General features: G+C 31.8%; 1 long non-coding RNA gene across 1 annotated transcript in view; it reads left to right on the top strand.

The window, feature by feature from the left end:
- Positions 1-17,247: 17,247 nt before the first annotated feature.
- The window catches only part of LOC135960576 (uncharacterized), a 92,475-nt gene continuing 87,664 nt past the window's right edge, over positions 17,248-22,058 (top strand). Inside the window, exon 1 of the long non-coding RNA XR_010576585.1 lies at positions 17,248-17,433. This is a non-coding gene — a long non-coding RNA (uncharacterized LOC135960576). The remainder of the gene's footprint in view (positions 17,434-22,058) is intronic.

The raw sequence follows: 22,058 nt of genomic DNA, 5'->3' as shown, positions 1-22,058 counted from the left end.
GCTGTATATGTTTCTCAATTTTATTTAGAATTTTCCAAATTTCATTTGGAATTTTCTCAATTTCAATTGGAATTTTCCCAATTTTATTTGTAATTTTCTAAAAATTCAATTTGAATTTCTCAATTTCATTTGGAATTTTCTCAATTTCAAATGTAAATTCTCAATTTGAAATGGAAATTCTCAATTTCAAATGGAAATTCTCAATTTCATTTGGAATTTTCTCAATCTGAAATGGAAATTCTCAATTTCATTTGGAATTTTCTCAATCTGAAATGGAAAATCTCAATTTCATTTGGAATTTTCTCAATTTCAATTTGAAATTCTCAATTTCATTTGGAATTTTCTCAATTTCAATGAAAAATGGTGTAGTACACACAAAATACTAGAGCCTTTCTATAGGATCTCTTGTTTAGGATAAAGGGCGGCGATTATATGACAAGCGATTATGCGATCAATGCTGGTGTACCTCAGGGAAGAGTCCTAGGACCAACCCTGCACCCCGAGTCCGAAGAATTATCTATTTCCACCTTTGCAATTCTTAGTTCTAATGTGGACTCAAATGTAACATCTAGAAACCTAGATAATTATGTCAGACGAGTGAAGACGTGGGAGAATACAAGTAAATGAAATCTAAAGTAAGGAGAGTAAGTTGTCCACCAGTGACACTAAACAGTATTAACATACCTTGGTATTCAGGCAGCCGTCCAAAACCTTCGTCTGGTACAGCTCACTTGGGTCCAATAATCGTTCCCTTTGTGATAACAGATAGACTCCTTAATTGGCGTCGGCATTTAGAATTCAAGCGACTCTACATGGAACTAAAATCTTCTAATTTACACTGGCTAATCCACCATCAATCAAAATTAAGTCTTAACTCCAAAGTCTCCTGTATAAGACAGTTTTAAAACCAATTTATACATACGGAATACAATTATGGGAAACAGCAAGCAATAACAGTAGATACAATCCAAAATTCGTAGAAACATGACAATAGCTCCATTATTTCTTATTGAAATGTACCCTAGTACTTCCGCGACTCATTGCTATCTCGAGTATCGACACATTTCATTCGTCAAATAGTGTATTTCTAAGTCGCTTTTAAAACAATTAACAAAATATTCCATGCTCAAATACTTTTTACTTTTGTGTTTTAAAAATTCATATGCTCCTTCTTTAAAAAGGAATGAATCTCCCTTTGTTTGTTTGATTTTCAAAAACTTCCAAAAAATGGTGGTTGAATATTGTTGCCGTTGTTACTGTCAAATAAAAGGAAATCCTTGTTGGCTTTTGTGGTTTAATGCAAATTAGCAAAGTTAAAATGTGTTTTGTATCTGTCTGTCTGTCTCTGGGTTACTTCCTTCTACTGCTACTACTTCAACCAATTCCTCTATACGTATATCATGGCTACAAGAGATACAAAATTCCCAGTTTTTGTTATTTGTTGTGGAGGGGAGCTCTCTGTTGATGTACTATTGTAAGGATTTGTAGATTGTTTGTTTGCTTCCTTGCGTGTGTTTATGTGCATTTGTTAAACATGATAACTAAAGCTCTTACTCGTACTTAGTACATCCCAAGGGGGAGCAACTGGCGCACAGGGTGCACGTGTAAATGTTTGCTACACTTTGCTTGCAATGCGGGAAAATTTGCTAGGTCTGCACTTTAAAGGCCTTCTAAAAGAACTGTTTGCACCTTCTAAAAGATGCGATAGTCATTTTAATTTGCCTTCTCGCAGATGTTTTAGAAGAGTTTATCCTTAGGTTAGGTTAGGTTCCATGGGCAGTCTGGCATAACTGTTTTCACCTTCTAAAAGATGCGATACTCATTCTACTTTGTATTCTCGCAAAATATGTTCAGGAAGAGCGTTGCTTCTCCTTATGTTAGTTTAGGTTCCATAGGCAGTCACTCGTCAAGCAACTCACTTGCGTCCATTCAAAACTAATCCAATTGTGATACCCAAGAAGTAAACAGCAGAATATTTATAATATGTCCATTGTTTCCAAGGTGATTTCCAGATTCTCTGATGAAGTAGTGGATGAGTCTTAGATTCATCCTTGATAACTCATCTAAACATGATAGGAATGGGGTTCCAAGGATAAGTACCCTCAAATTTGTCAGAGCCGGACATTTGCAGAATAGACGGGACAGAATCCTCCTCAATTTCGTTTCGACAGCTTCTACAGTAATCGTCAGGTCGTAGATTTTATGCTAAATTCATTAAGACTACTTTCTCTAATAACCCTTTTAAAGGTTTGCTTCAGCAGAAAACTGGCCTTCAGGGGAAGACTTTTAAATCTGCCTTCTTAAGTTGTCCAGCGCTCTAACAGAAGCGAGTATGCAAGGCCTCGGCTACCAATGAACCGCTGTGTAAAATTGAAACGATTTTGCAATGTGGAGCCCTTGTGTCTCCAAAATAAGGCCTTTAGGAAGGCCTCTTTACTTAATATTTTTAACGCTGGGTTCATACTGACAAAGGCACGCGTACAAATACATAGACCCTGTACACATGTAAATCCTTCAGTGTCTGAATTTGTGTATTTATTTTGTCAGGATTTGTGATTTTCACAAATTTTTATTCTAATACTTATTTATATTTATTTATTGTTGTTAAATGATGCACGTGTCAGTTGTATGCAACATAACAAACACTACATAACATTTAAATGTTTGTAGAATTTGATCTGTCTTCGTAATCTATCTTGAACTCCTAGTCCGCCTTCTCTGTACACATCATCACCTCATATATGACTGTTTGTTCCTGGTAATGGGAGACTGATAGTCTTGGTTTACTTACTTGATAGGCCTGTTGCTGTTGCTGCTGCTTCATTCGAATCTTACACAACCTTAAATCGATATAAACAATCAACATCAAACCTGGGAATTGTATGTACATTTGTTCGTTCATTCATTAGGCAAGACAAGGAAATCACTTCTTAGTTTTGGTTTTCCTCTGTGTCTTTTCCGCATTTTGTCTACCTATGTACCTCTTGATGTGTGAGAGTGTGTTTGTGGTTTTTTTGGAAATGTAATTTAATATTGTTCTCTGTGGTTTACTTTCATAAACATTGTAAAAACAACAAAATTTTAATTTCATTTTAATAAACACTTTTTTTTTTTGTTTGCTAAATATTTGCGAAAGAAATATAAAGGGTTTTCCTATAGAAACTTCTGAACTTTCACAGTTGTTAGCTGTCATATTATTGAAGCTACATCTGTCGAATTGGCTGTCATTTATTCAGTTTGTTTTGCCAAATCTTCATGGACGGATATAGCGTCCAATACCATGAGCAAATGATAATATTGTTTTATCTGTTCTGGCAACAATCCTCGAGCTTCGCCCATTTCTGGTACGTCAATAAGCAAAATTGAAGTGTTTGGGACGATACCAATCCACATGAGATCCAAGATCCAAATAGTCACTGTTTGGTGTGGATTTTGGGCTGGGGACGTCACGCTGGCCAGGTCATCACCGATGGATGATATGATCACCAACGGCATGTGATTGCAGAACGGCGCTACATACCACACAGCTCATGCCACATTGGAAATTCTGTACGTGAGATTTGAGTGCACAGGCTTAGATATTAGCTTGTGCGTTGTTTTTAAGTCCACGCAGCGAATCCGCGACGGGCATTTGCACGATATTGTATTTCCTACATAATAACCTTTCAAATGAATAAAAAATGTCCATGATAGCTCACACACACTTTGTTTTATTTAAATTTCAAAATAGGAAGCTCTTTATGAAAGACTCTTTGCAAGAAGGGAAAGCTTATTTTGGAGTTACGGAGATTCAGAGACTGGTAAATTTGATTGTGTTCAAAATAACAATCATTTAATTTAGAAATTTAGTTCCTCATGCTTTCTGTTCATCCAAATTTTAGGTTTATGAATAGGAACATCCTTCTTTATCCGCTTCATCCCAGTCATTGACATTTATGAAGAAGACTTTTTCTTGTTTGTTCTTTCATACGGATCCTTTTCCCTCTTATGGTTATCAACGGCATATCTTCTAGACACTAATGTATTGTATATTTCCTTCTTTTCCTTTAGTAACAGATCAATGGATGGAAACCCAGCGGGATTGGATACAGCTTCGAATTTGCAGTATACAGAATTGAACGTTTTGACGTTTAAAAAACAAAATCTATTCCTATGGTTGCTCTCTTTGTCATGCAACTGTCGCAATCAATAGATTGGTTGCTTATCAGGGAATTTTATTGGGTGTATAATTTAAAAATGCGGGATTATTTCGAATTTTTAGATTTTATTTTGAAACATTTGTACTAGCTATGATATTTTCTCATCTTTCTTCCAACATATGGGTTCCTCTCCAAATGAACTGATCATCTTTTGAAGTCAAGAATGAATCAAGCCAATATCGGATACTCTGTTCCAAAGTGCAGCAAATCCCAGAGAGAGCGTTCTGCAGCGATTGAAATAAATCGTAGTCGGACGGGGCAAGATCTGGACTATAAGGCGAGTGAGGAAAAACAGGTATTGCATAATGTGGCCGATCGTTGTCATGATGGAATATTACGGTTTGATATCTGACCGCATATTCTGTGAGTTTTTCGTAAAATGCTTGCTTTAAACGAATCTCTTGCATTCGGTCTGGTCAGATTTCAGCAGCTCATAATAGACCCTTTTGCTCCCACCAAATAAAGAGAATTACCTTAGCGGCGTGCATATTTGGATTTGGTGTCTATTCGGCTGTTTGGCCGGGCTTCACGTACGGTCTCTTACGCTTTGTTCGTATGGTACCCTGCTTTTGGATGAATTATTCTGCTTGCATACGTTTTGAAATTGTTGATTGAGTAGTAGCTCCCAATGATTTTCCAAGCTTTCGTTGAGTATGGCAACAATCTTCATGAAGTAATGCCATAAATTCTTGGTCTTCATACTTTTTTGGCTGGCCTGGGCGACAAAGACTTCGGTGTCAAAATCACCACTTCTGAACAGCACAGACCATCTGTCGCACATTGAAACAGATGAATCGCATTCACCGTAAGCTTCGTTGAGCAATCGGTGTGCTTCAACGCCACTTTTTCCCAAATTAAAGAAGTAAAGCAAAATTTCCCGAATATGACGCTTCACGTACGGTCTTTTACGCCTCGGGTTATGGTAATGGAATCGTTTTTCATGATTAGGTGCAAAAATGATTTTCTTTTATAGCGTTGAAACTCTATTAAGGACATGCAAAAGGTTTCTCGGCTTCAGTTCGTATGGTACCCAATTTCCTTGCTTTTGGATGAATCCTTCTGCTTGCAAACGTTTTGAAATTGCTGCTTGAGTAGCTCTCAATTATTTAGCAAGCTCTTGTTGAGTTTGGCAACAATCTTCATGGAGTAATGCCTCCAATTCTTGGTTTTCAAACTTTTTTGGCTGACCTCGGCGATCTTTGTCTTCCGTGTCAAAATCGCCACTTCTGAACACCACAGACCAACTCTCGCACATTGAAACAGATGAATCGCATTCACCGTAAGCTTCGTTGAGCAATCGGTGTGCTTCAGCGCCACTTTTTCTCAAATTAAAGAAGTAAAGCCAAACTTTTCGAAGCAAAAAAAACTTTGTTGTTTACACTATAATGTTCAATAACTAAGTGAGAATAAATGACAGATATGGACCCTTCAAAATGATAAAGATACGCCATCTATTGTAAATCCCAATAACATTCGAAGCAGTTCGAAAACTTTCACAGATACCATGTTAATTTAGACACATTCTGTTTAATTGTTTGCTATTTGAGATAGCATTTACAACATGAACTTGGACTTTTATGGAACTCATAAGATCTTCGTTTGGTTAGAATGATAGCTTCTGCCTTTTCGCTGTACGAGTTAAGCTTTTAGATCTCAGCCATATATTAACTCTCCCTAGGTAGTTGTTTTTTTTACTATTTCAGTCAAGGTTACAGAGAGTGGATCTACTACTAGGGCTAGGCTACGTCATCTGCATATCCCACTAGTTTTGATTCTGCTATAACATTAGATTAGGAATGAACTAAATATGGAAAAGTTGTAATTATACTAGCTGTCAAAACACACATAATTTTGTCAATGTGAACGCACTTTAATTCTCAAAATCATCTTTTCTTTGGACGATAAAAGATTTTTGAACTTTATTTGTTTGGAAAAATGTCTGTTATTTTACAAAATTCCTTTCATACATATTTCTTTGCAGTAACTTTTCACTTTTTTTATGTGAGTTGAAAAGTGTATTTGAGGGTGTTTATTTGTATTAATGTATGTGTTTAAAAGAATCTCTTGTTGTCTGGTGTGTGTCTACATACCAGTCAGTTTAATGTCCTGCGTGATCCTTTGCATTTCTTGTTGTTGTTTTTGTTGTTGTATTTGCCAGATATACCACATAGTTTGTGCTTTTTATGTTATTTTTCATTTCATTCATTCAGTCATTCCAACATTCAGTCTCTAAAGCTGTCTTATGATAATAATTTAAGTGCTTTATGGTGTTTGAGACAGACGAACACATGCGAATAAAACAGGCGGTCAGACAGACAGTCATACAGTCAGTTGCACTGTTTTAAGTTAAAAGACTTAAAATATACAGACAGACAGCCAAGACATATAAATTAAAGGATTTAAATAAAGGATAACAAACCATTTATAAATGGTCATACATGAGCAAGCATAATTTCTAGTAGATACATATTTTGTTTTTTGAAGGATTTTTCTTCTTGTCTTTATTTAAGACTTTTGTGGTTTCGTACAATATTTTGTTTAAAGGCTTAGTTTCAAAGGTCATGCAGGAGAGAGTTTCCCTTTCATATTTTCACAATAGTAATGATAGCATATAAAGGCAGACAGTGATAGCCAGCTCACTTGGTTCCATAAATTGTTCAATTTGTGATACCCTAAAAGGATTATATACCGTTCTATCAACTGTGTTCTATCAACACGTCAACCATAACTCATTGCCGATCTCGTGAGAGCCTCATCAGAAACGCCGACTTATTTCCGTCGTATGAGGGCCACGACAGTTTCAATATCGAGCATGTGGTCAAAGTAGATCATCTGGTCTAAGCAGAGCTATAAAGTTTCCACTGTACAAGTGACTTACAACTTGAAATTGGGACACCTACTAAATATACGATTTCCTCATCTTTTAGACTTGAATCATCGCCTAGGCATTCATATAGAAATCTCGATGTCGGTATCAATCTTGATATTCTCACCATATATTCTGGAGTATAGTGTACTGCTCTCTTGATTACCGCAGTATCAGTCTGGATACCGCTGTTATTTTTTAATCCTGAAACAGACCCCTTTCAAAGACGCAGACTAGGATTAATCAGTAAATCCCTATTGACGATAACCCACCCATGATCTAGATTGGAAAATCAAACATTTTCCAATCTAGATGTCGGTACAAACCCGGATATTCTCATCGCATATTTTAGAGTACCTTGATGATCAAAGTCTTAGGCTGGATAACGTCGTAGTCGCAGACTTGAATTCACTTGTTTAGATCTCTTGCATGACTTCTATTAAAGGTAACCTACCCTTTATCGATACAGAAAATCATCTGCCATTTATATTCTAATCTAGAGGTTGGCCAAAATATTCCCACAAAATATTCTCTTGATGACCAAAATCTCCGACTGGATAACTTAGTATCCTCCAGACCACTTATTTTATGCCATAGATTTGGATCCATCTGTTTAGATCTCGAAAATGTCTTCTATTAAATGTGACCCGTCCGTGATCTATACAAAAAATCGTCCGGGATTTATTTCCCAATCTCAATGTCGGTAAAAATTCGGATATTCTCACTGCATATTTTGTAGTTCAATACCAGTGTACTGCCCTCTTGAAGGTGACCCGCCCGTGATCGGCAGGTCAAGGAAGGAAGGATGTACCACAAAAGTAATAACAAGAAAGAGAGCTATATTCGGCTGTACCAAATATTATATACCCTTCACCAAATTATATTTTAAAATACAAAATTTTCAAAATTGTTTTTGGAAATTTAAAAACCAAATTCAAATTTTTTAGTTTTTTAATTGCTTTTCCAAATTTTTTTTTTTAATTTTTTAAACAAATTTTTTTTTAATTTTATTGAAAAAAAATTTATGAAATAAAAATTTTTTTGGTAAAAAAAAATTCGGGTTAAATTTGTTGGTAAAAAAAATCGGGTTAAAAAATATTTTTCCCGATTTTGACCCATTCTAGGTCCAAATTACTATAACCTATACATCGTTGCAATGGACACTAAAATATCTATCATTAGATAGAAAATCGGTCTACAAATGGCTGAGATATAAGGAAAAAACCAGGACAACCTCGATTTTTTTACCTATTTTTGACCTATATCTGGATTATTAATATAGATAATATGGATATCTAGACCTTTGCAATAAGTCACAGTGCTATAGAATAAAAAAAAGAGAGAAATAAATCTGTAATTTCTAAACGGTTAGCCCGATTTGTACGAAATTTAACATGCGCAAAGATGAATTGTTGTAGAGTTTAAGTTTTGAACTTGGACATCATGGGCGGCCACGGGACCTCAAAGTACTGCTCCTCGGGTATGTTACATTTTTAAAACGATCCTATTTCTTGGTTTGTATTCCGATTTCAAACAAATTATATATATGGAATCTCCTCGTCGAGCACTACAAAAAGCTATCAATTATCTCTTAAAGCTTAGGAGATATTAGGATAAAAATTAAATTTTCAACATTTTTACCCACCCTACTCCAGTTTTTTTATAAAAGCGGATCCAAAATTTTTCCGATTTTCTCCATTTTTCTTTTATTGGACCAATAAATGTTTGTGTCAAACAAAAAAAGATTTGTTTAAAAATAATGACTGAGTCCAATGTTATATGTATTTGAGTGTAATGTTATATGTATGTATTTGAAAAATCATAGAATTTCCTTCAAATCAGATTAATAGTTTAGAACCATGGTAGGCGTTCATATTGTTGAGGTTACGATGATTTTCGTCAACCTCAACCCGAATGTAAACAAAAGAGCGTAATAGAGCGTAAAAATACACACATTCATTCAGTTTCTTGATGTTGTTGTGGATATTTTATTTTTTACCCAAAAGAGCACACAAATTAAATGCCTCTTTTTGCGTACCACTGGTTTAGAAGTTGCAGTTTTATTTCCCTCTTTTTTTATTCTATACCACTGTGCGACGTATAAAGACCATAGTAAGTTTGACCTACAATGGATCAAAATCGGGAAAAATATGTTTTAACCCGAATTTTTTTTTTCACCAAAAGTTTTTTTTCGCTAAATATTAAAAAAAAAAATTTTAAATTTAAAAAAAAAACAATTCGAAATTTTTTTTTTACAAAAAATTAAAAAAACAACTGCAAAAAAAATTGTTTACCTAAAAATATTTAAAATTTTTATTTTGAAGTATAATTTGGTGAAAGGTATTTAAGCCGAATATAGCTCTCTTACTTGTTTTCTATATAAAATTGTCTTTAACACTGTGCAAAAATTAAAAAATAGGTTTTCATAGGAAAACAATTAAAATAACTATTGTTGAATTTGAAAAATTACGGAAAAAAAAAACCGAAACTTTTTATAAAAACTTACACAATTTCTTCGAATACCTATACATTTTTACTATATTTTATGAAAGCCTCTCTTTGCCTCTCCATAATTGTTTACAACTTTGAAATCGGTCTAAAAATGTGTAAGTTAGAGGTACTAAACTACTACAACAGTTTTTTTTTTTCAAAATAACTCAAAATTTTCAGGGTGTTTCAAAATCTTTGAAAACGGTTTTAGTACGTCCTCACCTAGGCCTATAACCCCCATTGTGTCGTTTTTCAATTTCTGACAAAAAGTGTTATTTTGTAGTAGAGTGTAATTTAATTCTGGATGAAATTACCGTTATCTTTAAAATACCGTTACCTCTAAGCTACCGTTACTGAACTGTTACAATTACCTTTAAAATACCATTACCGTAATAATAAAAATTAAGCTTACCGTTTCCTTTTAATCATTTCGAATCAGTAGCCAACCTTGGTATTTGATAGTTATCAGTTCTATCAACAGATAATTCCGAAATGGAAACGGTTTGCGTCGTTAGTGCATTGTTTTGAGTGGCGTTTCTCCGGTCCCGTACACAAACGTATTGTGTACGGGACCGGAGTGTACAGTAATTTGTTTAATTAAATTAGCGTCACTTAAATTAATCTTTATAATTAAAATTGGAAGGTATTCCCGTGTGGGTATTCATTGCTAGGCAATGAAAATTTATGCTGAGATATGAGTCCAGCTCTAGTGGAAAAGCTGATTCATTGCATTAATAACTCATAGATACATTTTCAGAATTGCAAGTTCCAAGTTCTACAGAGATCGTGTACATATGTATTTACTTCCACATAGAAAACATAAATTTTGATTTTCATTTCGAATGTCTTATTAATTTTTTTTGCACTTCTAATCAAGATTTCTTTCAAAGATTTGTTTTGAGAAATTTCTATGCAGACAACAGCCAATAATTTATCATGTCTGTCTGTCGGTCTTGCCAACTCTATCAAATGGTCGGCCACTTGTAGTTTTGTGAAGACACTGCAACAATAGACCCTGATTTCACACATGCACACCAAAAAAAGAAAAAAAAATCAAACTCACACACATACACTCGCGCAAACATGCAGTAAAACATTGATGGAAACATGAAAACATAAATATGCATTAACCCATCAACCATAATCATAATAACATTAATTCCATGGAAAAATCATGCCTGGCTAGTCATCATGTTGTTTGTTTGTTGTTTTTTTTTTGTTATTGTTGCTGTTGCTGTTGTTGTACTATTAAGTTTTCTTCTTCATTTTAGTTTTCTATGCATGTTTGTTGTAGTTGTTTATTAGTTTGATTCTTCTTAGTACGATGCAATTAACGGAAGTTCGTTCCGTTCCACTTGGAAAATCTGCAAACATAGAAAAGAACAGCAACAACATTTATAAATAAATGAACTAAACTACGATACCAACAACAGCACTAATACAACAACAACACGACGAAAACATAACAGAAACACCAACAACAAAGAACCTAAATTGGAATTGATAATAAACAAAGTCAGCTGAGTTCAAATGCATGCGCATTTATGTTTTATTTTTCTCATTAGAAAACAAAAACAACTAAACTTGCATGTACTTGTTTTCTCTCTCTCTTTTTCCTTTCATTATAGTGTTGTTGTCTTCACTACCATTTTGTTTCTGTTGGGTGGGGGTAGGGTGAGTGCAATTGAGAATACGTAAACAATTCAGTGTTTCGTTTTTCTTTGTGTTTAATTTTCATTTTGTTGGTATTCTTTAGTGCCATGTTTTAATTTCGCTTTGTTCCTTGTTGTTTTTAGAATTAGGCAGAAATTCATTCATATATTTTTCCTGTATGTACCCTACACTTTAAGCTGTTTTAGTTTTAATATAATAAAATGTTTGAAACGTTTAGTAAAAGTATTTTTTAATCTTTGAGACTTCCATCATGAACAATGCAAGGTGTTGCTTTAAGAACTTTGTCTATTACTTCCCAATTTATGCGTTACTACAGTGACAGGAGCTGAGGTATAAAATGGGCTTGCAAATATGAATCCTAAAGTTGTCGAAATATTTCACTGATTACGGTTCACTATATGTACAAAATTTTAAACTGTTAATATCAAAAATAAAATTTAAAACAATGTGTCATCAAATGCACGATTTTTTAAACAAAATAACGTATACGTTTTGAGTGATAAAGAGTATTTTACCGTAATTTAACTAAGATGGCTTTTCATATATTTTTCAATTTTGAATTTTAAACAAAGGAAGTAAAAACCTGTAACACAGCAGCGAAAAATAAGTAAGACAAAATTTGTTTTTGATAAACTCAAAATATGCTATTAAACAGTAAAATATGCTCTAAAAACGCAAAATATGACATAAATATGCTCTTAAAACAAATATATGCAAAAATATGTATTTAAGGGTAAAATATGCATAATTATGCACTAACAAATCGATGCCAAAATTCTTAAATAGTTCTGAAACGTGTAAATATCTCATCCATGTGCTCATTAGACTCACCAGAAAAAACATGCATTTGCATATTTTGGTTTCCCTGGTAATTAAAATAAAAACAAGTAAGAGAGCTACTGTGGTTGACAAAACAATGGAAACTTTTGCAAATATTTTGTTCCCTTTTTTTAATTAATTATGTTGTTTGTTTTTCAGTTAATTTATATAAATAAAACCATACAAGTAAAATACTAAAAAAAAAATTTAGATTTGAAAAAAATATTATAAATTTTGGGCTACATATGGAAATATGTAGCCCAAAATTTATAATATTTTTTTAAAATAAAAATTTTTTTTTTGTATTTTACTTGTATAGTTTTATTTATATAAATTAACTGAAAAACAAACAACATAATTAATTAAAAAAAGGGAACAAAATTAAAAATATTCACTATTTCGCTACTGACAAAACAATGGAAACTTTTAAACTTCTGCAAGAAAGAAGTGTAAAACTAAAATAATATTTAAAAGAACGATTTAAAAAGCATCCTATTTACAGTTATTTTATTTTTAAATTCTGGTAATTTTTCACAATTTCTTTTTCTAAGTTTTTCGCATAATTGCTTTTTTTCAAAGTTAACGAAAATTTATAATGTTAAGATTTGTGAAGACTTAAAAAATAAAATAATTAACGATTTTAAAGCTGGTTTAAAACAAAAAAGTATCTGTGACAAATATTCAATAAATAAATCAGCAGTTTAAAAAATTATAAAGAAATTTCGTGAGACCGGTTGTGTAGAAATCAACATTTAGGTGGAAGACCTCATAAGACTACTCCTAGACAAGATAATTTAATAGCGAGAGAGTTCAATAAATTCCCAAAAATAACTCCTCGAGAGGTTGTTAATAGCCTAAAATTAGAAATAAGTACCCGAACAGTTAGTCGCATTGCAAATGAGGCTGGTCTTGGTTGCTATCGTCCTGTGAAAAAACCACTCATTTCTAAAAAGAACCGTTCTGCTCGTCTACAATTTGCCAGTTATCATTTAAACTGGTCGATACAGAAATGGAATACTGTCCTCTTTTCCGACAAACCCAAATACAATTTAAGATGCAGTAATGGGAGAACATTTGTAAGACGACCAAAGGGAAAATGATTAGATTCAAAGTACACAAATAAGACTCTAAAATTTGGCGGTGGCAATATTATGGTATGGGGATGTTTTTCAGGGCAAGGTATGGGCCCAATTCATATTATAAAAGATACCATGACAGGTATAGGATACTGAACCATATTAAACGATGTTATGTATCCATACGCTGAGGAAAATATGCCCCTAGTTTGGAGATTTCAACATGACAACGACCCGAAACACACCTCTAGGGTTGTAACCGAGTGGTTCGTGTACGGTACGTGTTTTGAAGTGGCCTGCCCAATCGCCAGATCTCAATCCCATAGAAAATCTATGGGAAATTGTAGATTGTAAAATAAGGACCCAAAATTACACCAGGAAGGAAGATTTATTGGAGGCGGTTATAAGGGAATGGCAAAATATTTCAAAGGAGATTATTGACTTTTTAATTGGTTCAATGCATCGTCGATGTGTAACAGTTATAAAAAATAAGGGATACCCAATAAAATATTGAGTTATTGCAAAGTGTTAAAATAACACCTAAGTTTCCATTGTTTTTTCAATGCCGTAATAAAGAAATCTTTAAAATTTGTTTTCTCATTTTTAGAATTTAATTAATTATGTCCTTTGTTTTTTGTTAAATTAAGTTAATAAAAGTATACAAATAAAATACTTCAAAAATGTTAAAATTTTTTAAAAAATTATTTCAAATTTTAGGCCACTAATGAAATATTTGGAAAAGTTTTTGTATTTGGCCGAATTTTATATACCCTCCACCAAATTATACTTCAAAATATTAAATTTTAAATATTTTTAAGTAAACGAAATTTATTTTTTTTTGGAGTTTTTTAATTTTTTGGAAAACAAATTTTCGAATTGTTTTTTTAAATATTTTTTTAATTTTATTTTTTTTTAAATTAAAAATTTTTTAAAAAAAAAAATCGGGTTAAAAAATATTTTTCCTATTTTGACCCATTGTAGGTCCAAATTACTATGGTTTTATTTACGTCACTGCAAAGGTCTTTGAAATATCTATCATTAGATATCCATATTATCTATATTAATGACTTAGTGATCCAGATATAGGTCAAAAATCGAGGTTGTCCTGGTTTTTTCCTTATATCTCAGCCATTTGTTTACCAATTTTGCTGATTTTAAATAGCAAACTTCTCGAAAGCATGTCTGACAGTATTATTGAAGATTTGGATCCCGAAGGTATCTGGGGTATTCAGAAAATTGATTTCAACAGACAGACAGATATGGCTTACTCGACTCCGATATCTATGAGGATCCAGAATATATATACTTTATATGGTCGGAAAATTATATTGTGGAAATTACAAAGTCTGTGTAATACACTCTCTACCTCTTCGACCTCTCGCCAACAAACTTCGCCTGTCTGCCTTTCAATTTCTGTATTGTAAAAGGGCGTTTGTCCCCTTTTATATATATACCCTTCTCACGAAGGTGAAGGGTGTAATAAATAAATAAAACTGAATATCACTTCAACTAATGATATAACCTATGTATACATGTAAACGTATTTTTTGTAGATCTTATCAAGGACTATTTAAATTTCAGCTCATTCGGATCATAACCCGAGGTGACCAACTTTGAGGGATCACCTACTGGCCTTCATTTCGCCTACGAATCTGAATAGCTGTAAATCAACTCAGAAACACCTCAGCTCCAACCCTGTGACATTTCGTTACGATATCTCCAATAGCTCCAGAGATACCGAATTATTTCTAAATGTAAAACGTTTCTAAACCACTGTGCGGAGTTATCATTTTTAACTGTTTAACCTAACACACACAATCAGGAAATCGTCAGATGCGAACTTTAGATATAGACCGAAAGGTTGACCTTTCGACTACTGATTCCAGAAATTTATTCATTAACATTCAGCTGGTTCCATAGTGATGTAGTGTATCATTCATACCGACTTATTTGTACATGTTTTTTTATTCTACTTGTTTGTTTATTACTTTGTTTGTTTCAATTTCACAACATTCCACTAAAAATCAAGTTATTTTACAGCAGCGAAATGCAAACTCACACCACTACAGTTTTTAGATATTGTAGTTGTATGAGTTGAGAATTATTCTCTGGCAAAAACAAAAACAAATAGCTGAAATAATGAAATAAACAAACATAAAAGCGTAACACAACCTGCTTCTATCAATGCTCATGCGAGACTGACTATTTTTATACAATGTGTGTGCTTGCATACATGTGAAAATAAAAACAAGAGAGCTCATTTGAGAGCTCACTGCAGCTCGCTGTTTTACAGAGCGGAATGTGCTGGAAAGGGGGAGAACTAAACAAAGAATACATGAGATGAGAACCAAACAAAACATATGAAATATTTTGACTGTCTGTCTACTTGCCATATGGTCAGACGTTTTGTTTTGGAACACTCTCCAACTGTGGTATGGTGTTGTTCTGGCTGTTGTTGTTGCTGTGCCGGTCTTAAGTGTATCCATGCGAACCGAACATTCAGCCATCCATCTCCATTTAGCACGTTCATACAAACAAAATGTAATTCAAAAGCAATTCTTTAGTTTCTTTCATTTCATTTCAATTTGTTTTTCTTTTACTGTTTTTTTTTGTTTTTATTTTGTTTGAGTATGTTTTTATGTTGTTGTATTTCTTTTGCTTTCAATATTTTCATTTAGCAGAAATTGAAGTTGTTTTATTGTTGTTGTGTTTTAATGTCGGTCTGTGTTGCGCGTTGGGTTGTGTTCGTTGTTGGTTCAGTGTTGGGCCGCGTTGTGTTTTTCGGTTTCTTGTGTCAGTATTTGTCGTGAGTTCATACGGTTTGGATGTTTGAAACGGGGGATTTACCGAAGCCCGTTCTTGTTTAACTCTTGTTGTTTTTTAACTTTTTTCATTTATTTCATACACAAATCATTTGAAGCTTTTAATAAAACATTAAACAAAAAAAACTGCTAAAATACTCGTGCTACTTCTAATGCTTGTTAACATAAAAAGTAAACAGTAATTTAATAAAAAATTGTTGGTGTTTTTTTTTTTGGTTTGCTACAAAAAGTAATTGAGTGAAATAGATATTCTTTGGCCGAAATTATTGTAAACAATTGAAAAGTTTATCAATTCTGGCAACTGACAGCTGTCATCTTTGTGTTTTGTTTACAGTTGGCTCTAATAAAATATTTTTTTTCGCAATTGCCGGTATTTTTTCAAGTGTTTGTGTGTGTGTGTTTTTATTTTGCATTTGAAATCAGAAATCATCAAAAGAATTTGAAATATAATAAAAATATTTACTATTCTGTCAGAGTTTGATCTAGTTTAGAATTATTGTAATAACAACCTACTCAAAGTGTTAAAAGAAAAGTTTCTAAACAAATAAATAAATAAAAATGATAATAAGTGGGTTTCACCACAAATCTAATAAAAATTATTGAAATTTTAAATAAATAACAACAGTTTAAACGATTTTTATAAAATCTAAAAATTTAAATTAATCAAAAAGTGAAAAAAATTCAGACTTTCAAATAAATTTTTTTTTATAAAATTTATTTAAAAATTTAAAAAAGTGTTGCCACCTTTTTTTGCAAAAACCTATATTTTGTTTATAAAACTGAATAATAAACAACTTTACTGCTTAATTAAAAATATAGAATAAATTCTTAAACAATTTAGCATTTTAGCAGCCATTTTTATAATTCCAAAATAAAAGAAAATTGAAAAGTGTTGCCACCTTGTTTGAAAAAAATAATTTAAACTTTGTTTAAAATATAAAAAAACTAGTAAACTGTAAAATAATACAAATTATACTGAATACAATTACAATTATTGCTGAAAATTTTAAAATAAAAAATCGTAAACTCTCAAGAAAGTGCTGCCAACCTTAAAACCCTAAAGAAACGTAAATATTTTTGGAAAATTTCACTTGTAAGAATATAATCTAATAATTTAAGTGATTTTTGAAATCATCTATATAGCAATAGCAAAAATCTGCTGAAAGTGTTTAAACACAACTATGCTTAAGAAATGTTATAAAAAAATCATTAAAAAAGTTCTCGAGTTTAATTAAAATATTCAAATATAAAAGTCTATTAAAGAGTTTATCAAAAAATTTTCAAATTCTTTAAAAAAATAACAAAGAATTTACATCCTTAAAATAAAATAAATCAAAACAAATATTTCGTGTAATCAAAATATAAATAAAATTTGTAAATGTAAAGCCAGCCATCAATCAATCAAATACATACATATTTGTTTGAAAATTTCTTATTAAAATTGCTGTTACGTATGGATTAGCTGTTTTCACTAAATATTCTATAAGGTAAATACAGAATTTTTTGTTTATTTTAGATAAAAGTTTCACGAAGTTGGAATAAAAAGGTATTTCCAATAGTTCACAGGCATAGTTGCCAGATAAATGTAAAAAGTTGGGGGAAATTGTTAAAAGGTAATTTTGGGTGTTGAAAATCAGCAAATTATGAATTTAGCAAGAAGAATACAAAATAAGATATAATTTCCATCACCGCTTGTCACAGAATTCCATTCCGATCGAAAGTGGTATTAATTCCGTATTTTTTTTTTCAAAAAAAGTGGAATCGATATTTCATTGTAATTTTTAGTTTTTAACTATTTTTAAACAAAGTTCATTACCAAAAGCTTGACTTTTGTTTTAATATACAAAAAGATCTCAAATTAGAATAGGAAAACCCGAATTATTAAATCGAAATCGATCGGAATTGAAACCATTCCGAACGAATTGAAAGAACTCCATTCCCATCGAAAATATAATTAATTCCGTCGTCGACCTATCACACAATTTGTTCGAAATGGTTTCAATTCCAATCGATTTCGTTTTAGGTTCTTCAAATTCCATGTAATTTGTTAATTCCAAAAATACTCAATAATTCTATATCTGATTTTTATTTGACAGCGTATTTTTTACCCTTCACCTTCGTGAGAGGGTAAATATAAGTTTGTCATTCCGTTTGTAATTTCCACAATATAATTTTCCGACCTTATAATGTATATATATTCTGGATCCTAATAGATAGCGGAGTAGATTAAGCCATGTCCGTCTGTCTGTCTGCCCCCAAATAACTTACATACACGATTCATACATCAATATCTCCGGCATCGGTCCACAAATGGCTGAGATATAAGGAAAAAACCAGGACAACCTCGATTTTTGACCTATAGCTGGATTACTAAGTCATTAATATAGACAATATGGATATCTAATGATAGATATTTCAAAGACCTTTGCAACGACACACGGTGGCTCATATCTCAATTTCATCGGCCAAAAGTCCAACTTTTTGTTAACTCCGATTTCAAAAATGTTAATGCCATTCAATAGTAAACACATTGAAACTAAAGTAGCCAAAAAATTAGATACAAATATTGTCAATTCTGTGTGTGGCATGCTGTTAAAGTCAAATATTTTATGTCATTTTATAAAAAATGTGATTTTTGTAAATTTGATCAGAAGTAAATTATCATTACTCGAAAACTATTATAGATAATTGGATGATTTTTCTTTTGTTATGTTGGTAGGCTAATAGTATTTAAGAGCTGATACGATTTGTCATTGTACCGTTTATACCTGATGTGTTATTAATTTTTTTCTCAGGTACTATATTTTAGCCAAATTTGAATTTCAGTGGAGTAAAAGTGCTTAGAGTCAAAAGGGGTTAAACAAATTTTACAACCAGGAGAAAGTCCAAAGTGTCCTCTTTAAGCCTATATATACTTGTTGACCTGTTTTGACCTGTTTGTTGAACACTTTTTCATTTGAATGAAATTTCTCCCAAATTTTTGTTCTATTTTTATTTTATTTGTTCATATGACTGGCGCAAAGTACAAGTCGCAATTTTGAAGATATTGCGATAAAATTTGGTACATAAATTTGTTTCGGCCCGAGGACGAAGTCCATTGAAAATTACTGAAATCGGTCCACTATTTCACCTAGCACCCATACAAATGTTCTCCCGAAGTTATACTTTATCGGTCGTAAATGGTTAATTTATATATGTATCTACACAAATTTTGCTTGAAATAAGTTTTATATAAACTGAATTAATGTCAACTAATTTTATGATGATCGGTCCATTATTAGTCATAGCTCCCATATAAGACCCTCTTTTAACGAGCATAAATCTCTTAAAAATGTTGGTATAAACATAAAATTCAATAGAAATAACATTCATATAGACGTAAATCACACGACCTAATTTCATGGCGATCGGTCCATTATTAGTTATAGCTACCATATAAGACCCGCTTCCGAAAATCACTTTAACGAACATAAATCTCTTAAAAATGTTGGTATAAACACAAAATTCAATAGAAATAACTTCCATATAGAGATAAATCACACGACCTAATTTCATGGCGATAGGTCCATAATTATTCATAGCTCCCATATAAGACCCGCTTCCGAAAATCATTCACGAAAATAAATTATAGTGTAGGGTATTATATAGTCGAGCTTGTTTTTATCTGCTGATAACTTTTTTAATAAGTATAGCTGATTCAAAAAACAAAAAATCTGCATTTTCATACTAAATGCTATAAAAAATTAAAAGTTCAACTTTAACCTTAAATTGCGCAACAACTGCTGAACCGATTTTAATGAAATTAAAACTAGAGAAAAATTCAAGAAGTTATCTGTCCACCAAAAAAAATTTCTAAAATATCTCTATCGGTTCAAAAGTTATAGAGTTTTGGCCGATGAAAAACGAAAATGAGCCACTGTGCGACGTATATAAGACCATAGTAAGTTGACCTACAATGGGTTAAAATCAAAACAAATATTTTTTTAAAAAAAAAAATTTTTAAAAATCAAAAATTTTTTTTCAAAAAATGAAAAAAATAACTTTGGAAAAATAAATTTTGTTTACCTAAAAATATTTAAAATTTTTATTTTGAAGTATAATTTGGTGAAGGGTATATATAATTTAGACCAAAATATGAATTGAAATTTGAATGAATTCATCATGAATAAAAAATTCTTAAATGCATTCTGTTTGCTCAAAATATGATTCGAATTATAATTTAAATGAACTCGACATGAATTAAAATTATTAAAAGCATTCGTTGCATATTTTGTGATCATTAGTTTAGACTATAAGTATCAAGAGAACTATCAAAACTACTTTTGCAATGTGGTACTATGCGAAGGCTTTCCAGACACTTAACATTTTTTCAATGAACTGAAAATGGATCTATTACAATAATCCGAGGAATAAGAGATTGTATGTGAAGCCCGGCCAACCACACAAATCGACACCAAAGCCAAATATCCATGGGGCTAAGGTAATGCTCTGTATTTGGTGGGACCAAAAGGGTCCTATCTATAAAGAGCTGCTGAAATCTGCCTCATTTATATTTAAATACATGTAACAATTTAAAGAAATAGTACAAGTCTATAACTCAATAAAAACAAATTTAACATACTTTCAATATAAAGCCGGCGGATTAGGGTCATTAACATGACAAAGGGTACCGTACCGGGTATTTAGTGTCAAATGAAAAAAGGGCACATTTTTTACCACTCATGAAGTTTATGAAAATGTAAATGTGAATGACAACAAGACTTTACTAAATAAATGAAAAATAATAACAAAACAAATAAATAAAATAAAAATTAAATCATTACAAAAAGGTGTGTCTGACGTGAAACATAAAATAAACAAATAAATATTAAAAAAATAAAAAAACAAAAACGTGGTTGTGAGGTGTAACTGCAAGCAGTGGTTTACAATTTTTCTAAATTTTTTTTTATAAAACCACAAACCAAAACAGATAAGCCAAAAATAAAGCATTATTGTAAATGTACTTACTATTTACTATTTCTATTGAAAATATTTCAATGGATTTATAGGATCATTGATTTTGCTTAAAAGACGCCAAAAAAACAATTTGTAGGAAAAAAAATCGACATTATAAAGCTGTCAGCATAATGATTGTGGCTTTGCCACCTTTGTATTGTTGGTTGGTTGGTTAAGTTGAGTTGCTACTTTGACTTGTTTGTTATTTGTGGCTGCTTTACGTTTTTACCCTTTTAATGTTGTTTCCAAATTTGTTTAAATAGTTTTGCAAAAGTAATTTATTTGAAAATGGATTTTTTTTGTTTGTTTAATGAATGATTTCAAATTATGTTGTTGGCTGAACATATGTAATTGTAAGTTAATTTTAATTTGTATAGATTTTACATAAATAGAGGTGGGTATAGAATTGAGTACGAGGCAGTTACACAGATTTAAAAGATTCTAAAAATTTAAGGGAAACCTGGAATCTATAAATTAAAGGTCTGGGAATTAAAGGTCTGGGACTCAATTAAATATTTCTGGGCATTATTAAATATTTCTTGTGTGTCAAAATGACCCTGAACTTTTAAAATCACGAAAAACACAGTAATTTTGACCCCAAGTGCTCTTAAGGGTTAATTTCCATTTTTGTGCTGTTATTGTAAATACTAAACTTCATTTTATATTTTTCTTAAGTTTCATCAAAATCGGCCCAAAAATATATAATTGGTCAATTCACAAGGTCTCTTATCAGTCATATTGTCATAATGTCTTAATATATCCCGACTCGGCAGCTCGGCTTAACCGACACTTAGGCATTCGGCGAAGATCTCTACTGGTTGGCTACGATAACACAATAAACATAGCATACAGAGTACTATTGGTTATTTTAGGACATTTTTTACTTGAAAAACAATAAATACCATTGTGAAATATTAGGACATTATGACAATATTACATGATAAGAGACCTTGTGAATTGACCAAATATTTCGGTATCTTTTCATTAGAAATTCCAAATATTGAAAAATTTTAACTTTGACCTCCACGATTTAAGGTTTAACGTTTTCCGATTTTAGGAAAACTTTCAGACTATATTTAAAATTACCTGGACTATAATATTCTGAACAGATTTTACT

The sequence above is a fragment of the Calliphora vicina genome, chromosome 5 (assembly GCF_958450345.1).
Source record: "Calliphora vicina chromosome 5, idCalVici1.1, whole genome shotgun sequence".
Taxonomy (NCBI): Eukaryota; Metazoa; Arthropoda; class Insecta; order Diptera; family Calliphoridae; genus Calliphora; species Calliphora vicina.
Note: the sequence above shows the minus strand (reverse complement) of the source record. Positions and strands in the feature narration are given on the sequence as shown.